Raw genomic sequence first — 8,022 nt, forward strand, 5'->3', positions numbered from 1 at the left:
TCTTCTATGCAAGATGTTTTTTGTTGTTTAAAGACTTGAAGTCACCATTTGACGCCATGGGACTTTTTAAAGCTGCTGAATAGTTACCCCTTGGTTTACTAAGGGAACTGGACCTGGAACTTTCTGACACAAGGTGCAATCTCTTCTGCTCAGGCCTGGGGAGCTGTAGCTGCTTGCAAACACCAGAGTCCCTGAGCAGGACCTCAGAGAACTGTCATTGAAGTGCACTGCTTTGCAAAAACCTTTGCTTCCTCTGTTCAGCTTTTCTGAGCTCCCTTGAAGCTGAATGCTCATTCCCGGGAAGACAGCAGCTTTCTCCACACACTGCTGTGATTATATTCACAACAGGGAACTCCAAATAAGATGAGGAATGGGGCTAATTCATTTCAGAGAGATGTCTTTAAATCTTACCAGATGCACTGATAGTAGACTTCTCTTTGGATGAAAGCAGTTGATCCATCCCATCTTTGCATTTTCAGCTGTGCTAATGCACCCAACTGGGCATGATGGGAGGTGTGCTGGTGCCAGGGTCAGGTCAAGCTTCACGCCCACAAGTTGCTGTGTCCACCTCTTCCTCCAGGACTGATTAGTGGGATTTGAGTCTTGGACCACTGTGAGCCTTCACTAAGGATTTCCCTGGTGCTGAATGTTATGTGCAGCAACACCCCTCACCCACAGACCCCAACTGCACACTTTGACTGTTTGATGTCACGCATCCAAGGTCTGTCTCTGCTCCCTGCTGTGCATTAACGTATGCTAAACAACCTGTTGAACTTAAAATAACAAATGCAGCCCAGCCTCTAAACAAATGGCAAGAGGCACCCTGGCATAATAAAATCATCGGAGAGAGGGCAAGGAATAAGACACAGATGAGATTTCATTCTCATAAATTACCTCTCTATTACACTTGGAGTATATTCACAATAGGGAACTCCAAATAAGATGAGAAAAGGGGCTAATTCATTTCACAAGGATGGCTTTAAATCTCAGCCTATATCCATGATAGAAAAGTAATTATGGCTATGATGAATGAAAGGAGAAGTTATATCAGTAATGAACATCACCATATCGTGCTTTCTTAGCCCAATAAAATTTTCTTTAACTAAGCAATGGCATTCATAAATGTCAACAAAGCAAAACATGAAGATAATAGGATATGTTGACCTGGGTGTAGGCAGTGGTGCCTATGGGTACAGGAAAAGCTGTTTGAGCCCTTACATGTTTGTGTGTAACTTTAAAAGGCCAGGCTCTCTCAGACATTTCACAGAGCAACTGACCAGGAAGTGGAGAAAAAGCCAGTAAAAATGGGTGATATAAACATTTTATTGAGAGTTGTGGGAGATGGTGGAGGGAGCTGGAATCCCAGGGTGAAAATTTGGCCATATTGAAGGTAGTAGAAAAACTAATCCTGACTACGGATTCTGGTCTTATAACATCCAGGTCCTAAACAAAATAACCTAAACTGTCCTATTAAGTTATTAGACTGTATACCTGGAGTTGTAATTGAAGGGCTTGTGCTCAACCATTTGGTTACACTATTATGTCAATGTGTATTGGCCTCTCATTGGCCTGGCAGAGGCCTTTGGAGGTTTAACCAATCCAGTGTCCTAAGAGAGGGCCAACCACCCTTCACGCTCTTCTGTTCATATTCACTTAACCTGTTCGTAAAGACCTTGAGAGACAGAGATCCCACAAAACATGCTGTGCTTCCCTTGTATTTTACCTTACTCTCCTTGCTGTCGTTTTTGCTATTTGTGTTGCTCCTATTCTCTGTGAACAGGGAGAACCAAACAATCTCTTCCTTGGCAACAGCATTTCCTAGCTTGGAAGTCAGTTGTGTTTCCCCTCAGACTTTTGTCTTCAGAATGATCCACAGTTGGCCCAGTCTCTCTCTACAGGCTGTCCCTTCTAGACTGCTCCCTTAGTCAGTCTCAAGGCAGGTCCTGGCAGTGGCCACCCTGTTTGGGCTAGGACAGTTCATGTAGCCAGGTTGCTTCACCTGGGGCTTCAGCTCTTCCCATTCACACCTCCCTCTAACCAGCTCTCCTGTTTTGCCATGGTGTCCTGTTGTTTTGTGTTCAGCTTGCAATCCTCTTTCCCAGAATGTCCTCTCAGTGGTCCCCTGGCTGGTCACCCCTCCATGTGTTATTTCTGCCTGACTCCAGTCCTGTTCTACTTCTCACCAGACTGCATGGATGCCTCTCCGCTGCATTATTTCAAATGAAGGCCTTTTTCAAACATCAACATTGCTGTTCAAAATATTTTAAGCATCTCTATGAAGGCGTGATCTCTGTTCCCTGCTGAACGCTGTTTGTACCAGGTCCTGGGAGAGACCGCGAAGAATCTGCTTTTAACTATAAACTAAATCCTTTCATACAGTTTCCAATTTGATTTTCAGTCATGTTGCAGGAGTTGGAGTTAGAGCGTCCTTCCCCAATTTGCTTAGGAAGATGTTTGGAAGACTCTGTCAAAAGCCTTGCTAACCTCAAGTATATCCACAAAGCCTATTACTTTACCACACAAGGAAATTAATTTGATTTGATGCAATACGTTCTTAACAAACCCGTCTTGGCTGAATCTCATCTCCTTGTTCTCATCTGTGTGCCTACAAATAATTTTTTTATTTTCCTGGGAAATGAAATTAAGCTGACAGTGGTTTATAATCCCCAGCTCTCCTTCCCCCTCACCCTTCCCCCCCTGCCCCACACATCCTCTTCCTTTCTCCAGCCACACCACAGCCTCTGTGCGTGTTGCTGCTGTGGCAGGCTTGGGCCTTCTGCTGAAATTTCCGTCCCTGCTTTCCTGACGTCTTTTTCTGTTGTTGTTGTTGGGTTTTTTTGTTTGGTTTGAGGTTTTTTTTTGTATTCCTCTAGTGCAGTAACCCTCCCTCCCCATCCAAACCCCTCGCTCCAGCGCTCCCACAGGGGATGGAAAGCTGCTGTTTTCCCTCACATGTCATGACATTTGACCACTTCACCCTCAGCCAAACAGCGAGCGGCTTGCTGCTTAATTTCAGGATCCAAAATACAATTGCTTTTTAAACTCCCTATGGACTCTTTCCAGGCTACTGCACAAATTAAGCCTGTCTCTACTCCTTTCCCCACCACTTCCTTTCCTTGCAGAACAGAAGCCTCTTCCCTCTTTTTAAACTTTTTATAGTGCCATAAATTTATGTGGAGATTAACAGACACTGGATAGGACCCCCTGGCTGCCCAGAGGACTTTGGCTGCTTGGCTGCAGTGAGAGGGTCCCCTCCACAGGGCTCTACCCTCCCTCTTCCATTGGCAGTGTGGACGCCAAATGGGAGCAAAGCATCTCTCTTGCCAAGGCCTCTTCGGCAAATGGTGCTGCCCCATCAGAAATGGTTACAGCTTCCTGCTTCTCTACGGGGGTCTGAGACGCACAGGGATCTGTGTGTCTCCTGCGTGGCTCTGTGGTCCCCTGGTTTGCACCCAAAGCAGAGCGGGAGCTGCAGTTTCGTTTCCTTTACATGCTAATGAGCTCAGCTGCTCTGGCAGCAGCAAAGCCGGGCGGGAGGGGCTCAGCTGCGGGCTGCGTGCAGCCCCAAAAACTGGCAACAGCATCTCCAAAAGGACAGAGAGAAGCCCCGGGATGGAAGCCAGCCCTTCCCTGCTCAGTATCTCGGAGTTGTAACCCACCTCTGTGGCAGCAAGGGTGATGCCACTCTGCAAGAGTGGTTCCCTGGGCTGAGGGCATCCAGCGTCCTTTCCTCTCTGCTGACTGGAGAGGTTTCACAAAGAGTGGCCCTGGGAACCACTGCCACCGTGTTGAAGGGCCGAGGGCAGTTCGAAGCTCAGCCCCTGGCCATGCAGATGAGTTCAGTTCCCATATATGTTGTGTTTGGAAGTCTACATCATCCATTTTATCTTTGATTCTAACTATGCCTGCTAAACAAGTCGAGCTTCATGTGGTGTTGTCCCTTATGCCTGCAGCCATTTCTCTACTGCCTTGCTCAGCATCCAGAGATGATGGTTTCTGCAATGGAAATAAAACTGTGAAGACTCTCTGGTTAAGAGACCTCTGTAAATATTATTTGCTATGAACATTATAGCACACCCCCCTCACACCCCCAATTAGTAGTGAGTGAAAATTAACCGCCAATACGCCCCTGCTTTGGTACTTAATGTTAGCTCCCTAAATGCTTATAGAAATATGAGCACTGAGTATGCACAATACTGTAGATTTCACCTTTTACACTGGTCTGGTTATCACATCAAAACTAAAGTAGATGGACTGCAAAACTTGTCTAGTCAGTTAACAAATCTTCAGAAAGCAGAAGTCACAGGGGACATCCACTGTTTTGACTTTTTAATCATTTTTGTCTTTGAATAAAATACTCTGTTTCTCCAGCGTACTATGAAACCATCTTTGTGTAGGTGCTCTGTATGCTGTGCCATTCACAGCACAAGCTTAACTTCACAGCCCTCTTACTAGGTGTTACATGCTTATTTAAAACAAAAACAAAAACAAAAACAAAAACAAAACAAAAACACCACCACCAAACTGTGTGGGGACAGACCCCCAAAAAACCCCGGGTGGGCACAGCCATGTTGTGGGGTGCAGTGGCCACAGGAGGTGCTGTACTTGTGCTGTCCATGGGGCAGCTGCCCCAGCTACACTGTGTGAACCTGAACTTCGGTGTGAACCTGAACTTCTGCATTTCCTGCCTTTGTGTTGTTTTGTTTTGTTCCATTGTTGGCAGGCCCGGCCTCCCCCCTCCCCTCACCAGCGGATGCACCCTGAATTCAGCGTCTTCCTATTCTCAGAATCCCTCCCTTATTTTCTCCTCTTCAGGCTCTGAACAAACTTTTGTGCCTTTTCCATGTTTTGCTTGATTTTTCCAGCAGCTGAGTCAGCATCTCCCTTTCCCTGCGAGGCAGCAGCCCTTTAAAGCCGCTGTTATCTCACAAGCGTGCCATTTGCTGCAGCCACCACCTAGAGCGGCTGAGATAAGTGAGGCAGTGGAGGGAGTAACCATCTCCTCACAGCCCATGAATGCTTCCAGTCAGGCTGGGAAATAATAGAAATATTTATTCTCTGGAAATCTTCCCACAGCTGCTCTTGCTCCCTCTTTGTTTCACCCAGTGCTGCCTATCTCAGTGGCAAACTGAGATGGAACTGGGAAAGGCCTGAGCCTGGTGCAAAGTCCAGGTTTTCTCCTCATTAGCAGGATTTTTAGTGAGCACTGGAGTGAGCAGAGACCATCTTTGTGCCCTCTCCTCCATGATGGCCTCAGCCTCCACTACTGAAGGGGCCTGGCAAGAAATGAGGCAGTGGTACCAAAACCTCCTTGGCAAGTGTCCTGTGCAACCAGCCCGAGGTCTTACGGGGCAGTGCACCAGCCAATGCTGGCAGCTGGGCGCTGTGTTGGGACTGAGGGCGACCCTCACTCTTCTTGCAAGGCCACTAAGCCCCAACTGCCACCGTTTCCCCAGAAGGATATAACGGAGAAGAGGCCCTGTTACAGGCACTGGTGTGAGGTTTCATGGTAAAGAAGACAGCACTGGCATGCCACCCAGGACAGGTTTGGCCAGGCTGGCTGAGTCAAAAGCCAGTGGAAGGAGCAGTAAGGGCCAGGCTGCTGTGTCTACCCAGAGGTGTAGGTGCCCACAGAGAAAGGGAATGAGATCCAGGGGACACACAAAGACATTCAGTACTTAGAGACCGTTCAGCATCCCATTTAACTTCTCTGCATGTAACCCTCAGGGTAGAAACTGAAATTGCAGCTTAGCTGGAAAAATCACACAACACGTGTTGTAAACACCCACTAGAGCTGTGAGCTCTTACCAAGGAATATCCTTCCTTGGTATCCCTAACAAGCCAATGCTCAGGTTAAATGGAAAACTAGTTTAATCTGCTCCTCTCTCTGGAAATACCTGTCATGTAGCCATTTCCTGCAATGGGGAGGCAACTGCTTTCTGATGAAAGCTCCTGTTCAGGGAGGTACAAGGTTACTGGAGAATCTGCCATTTTTATATCTGACCAGCAACTTCTACATCAGCTGTTTGTAATTAACCTTTTTCTTCCTTCTTGTTGCAGTGGGGATCCTGCAACATGCATATACCAAACCAGGCGTCCCGTGGAAAGGAAATATATATGGACAGACAGATTCTTGCTAGCTGTTTCAGAGATGTTTATTTCTCCAGCCGCATGGCCGGAGCTCTGCCCAGGAACTGTTCCAGTCACGGGACCAAGGGTCCTTCTGCCCGCGCAGGGAACACAAACCAACCAATGGGAACGAGGCTGAGCAGGGGCAGGGAAACCCCGTGTGTCCCCTCAGGGCCCCTCTCCCAGGGCTACACGGCAGGGGAGGGACCCCAACACCTTCTCTCTTTGCAAACCAGCTGAAGATCAAAGGCTCAAAGCCGGAGCGCCAGGTTTATCTCAATATGCTGGGACTGAGCCGTGGTTTTTGACAGGCTGGAAGTGGCTGTATGGGGTCTGGGCAACAGTGGCTCCCTGTTCTGGTTTTGTACCTCTTTCTGTGAGGCATAACTTGGGAGCAGTCAGGGGTGTGCTGAGAGACCAGACGCTATGGCTTGCTAATGATGTTTCCGGGGGTTTAACTGGATGCTCTGTATTTTTCAGTCATAGCAGACTACAACTGCTATCAGAGAAAAGTCTCATGCTGATGTCTTTGTATAAATACATGTTTACGGTTGTACTGAAAATTGCAGGGAGTTACTATAAGATAGAGCTGTACTTCCTGTGGTCTGTATCAACTGAAGGATGGCCAAATTCAGCCCCATGACTTTTTGCTGCTGCCTACGTGCCTGCTTGTGTCCTGCTCTGCTCTAGTCCATGCTGTGTCCCACTGCAGCGCAGTCCCCAGTGTGCATTTTTTTGGGTTCATTCCTGCCCTGCAGGCTGCTGGAAGAGACGGGCTGAGCTGTGCACAGCCTCCACGGGGCTCCAGCTCCCGTGGAGGTTGTGCGGGGCCTGTGAAAAGCCATCTGTGCCTCAGGACCCCTTTGTCCATCTCATCCAGACACTTTTGCCGAATGTATCAGGTGGAAGTGGCTGGATCTTGACCAATTTTTAATTACCAGCGCACTGATTGAAACGGTGGCAGCGCCGGCTACCTGGAGTCAGTAGGAATTGACTCCTGTCATGTGGTGGGTATAATCTGCTCTCACTGTGACCCTGCTGTGGGACCAATGCCAGGAGACCAAGAGCAGAAACCGGATTTTCAGAGGCAGTGAAAGCCCCCAGATTCTGCTGGAGGAGCAGAGAGCAATGAATCCTCTGTGACACTGTGAATATCGGGCCACAGTCCCTGGCCAGCCCTTCTGCGTGTGGGACTGCTATGAGATAGCATTGTGGCATGCCGTACTGTGTTCTCAAATAAAGAGAGGAAGGAAAAGGATTTTAAGTAAACAAGAAGAGAGCAGTTCACAGAGCTGACCGCCACTGCCAGGCAGCCTCGTCAATAACTTGCATACTTGCCTCAGACTGCAGATTATTTCAATGTCAGCACAGATGCCATTTCTGGAAACTCCCTGCAGACCAAGGACATCAGAGGAGCCATTTTATTGTACTTGATGGGTGAGTGCAGGAGGCAGAGGTTAATAAGACTGGTATTATGCACAGAGTATGCAGAATAAACGAGGCATCGTGAAAAGTTTGTGTAAAAAACGTTTAATTTTCTCTATGCATGCTGAAGGAAAAAAAAACATCGTTTCCTCCAATTCCTGATTTTAAATGCACATTTGTGACTTTTGCAGCTGCTGATGTGTGTAACGCAGCACCGCAAGGCTCTCCTGAGCATAAGACTTCTCACCTAATATGCACATACTTAACCGCCTCTGAAACTCATTTATCTACACCAGCTACTTCCAGACTCCCTGGCATAAAACAGTTTTGCACCAAAGCTGTGTTTGTATTCTCATATGTGACAACACCACATGAGGTGTTTTGGTGTTATTTTGTAAAGTCTCTCTTTTCCTACGCATGAGCCACATTTGTCTGTGGGTGTAAGGAAGCCTTCCCACCCCCTCTGGC

Source organism: Corvus cornix, chromosome 2 (genome assembly GCF_000738735.6).
Source record: "Corvus cornix cornix isolate S_Up_H32 chromosome 2, ASM73873v5, whole genome shotgun sequence".
Lineage (NCBI taxonomy): Eukaryota > Metazoa > Chordata > Aves > Passeriformes > Corvidae > Corvus > Corvus cornix.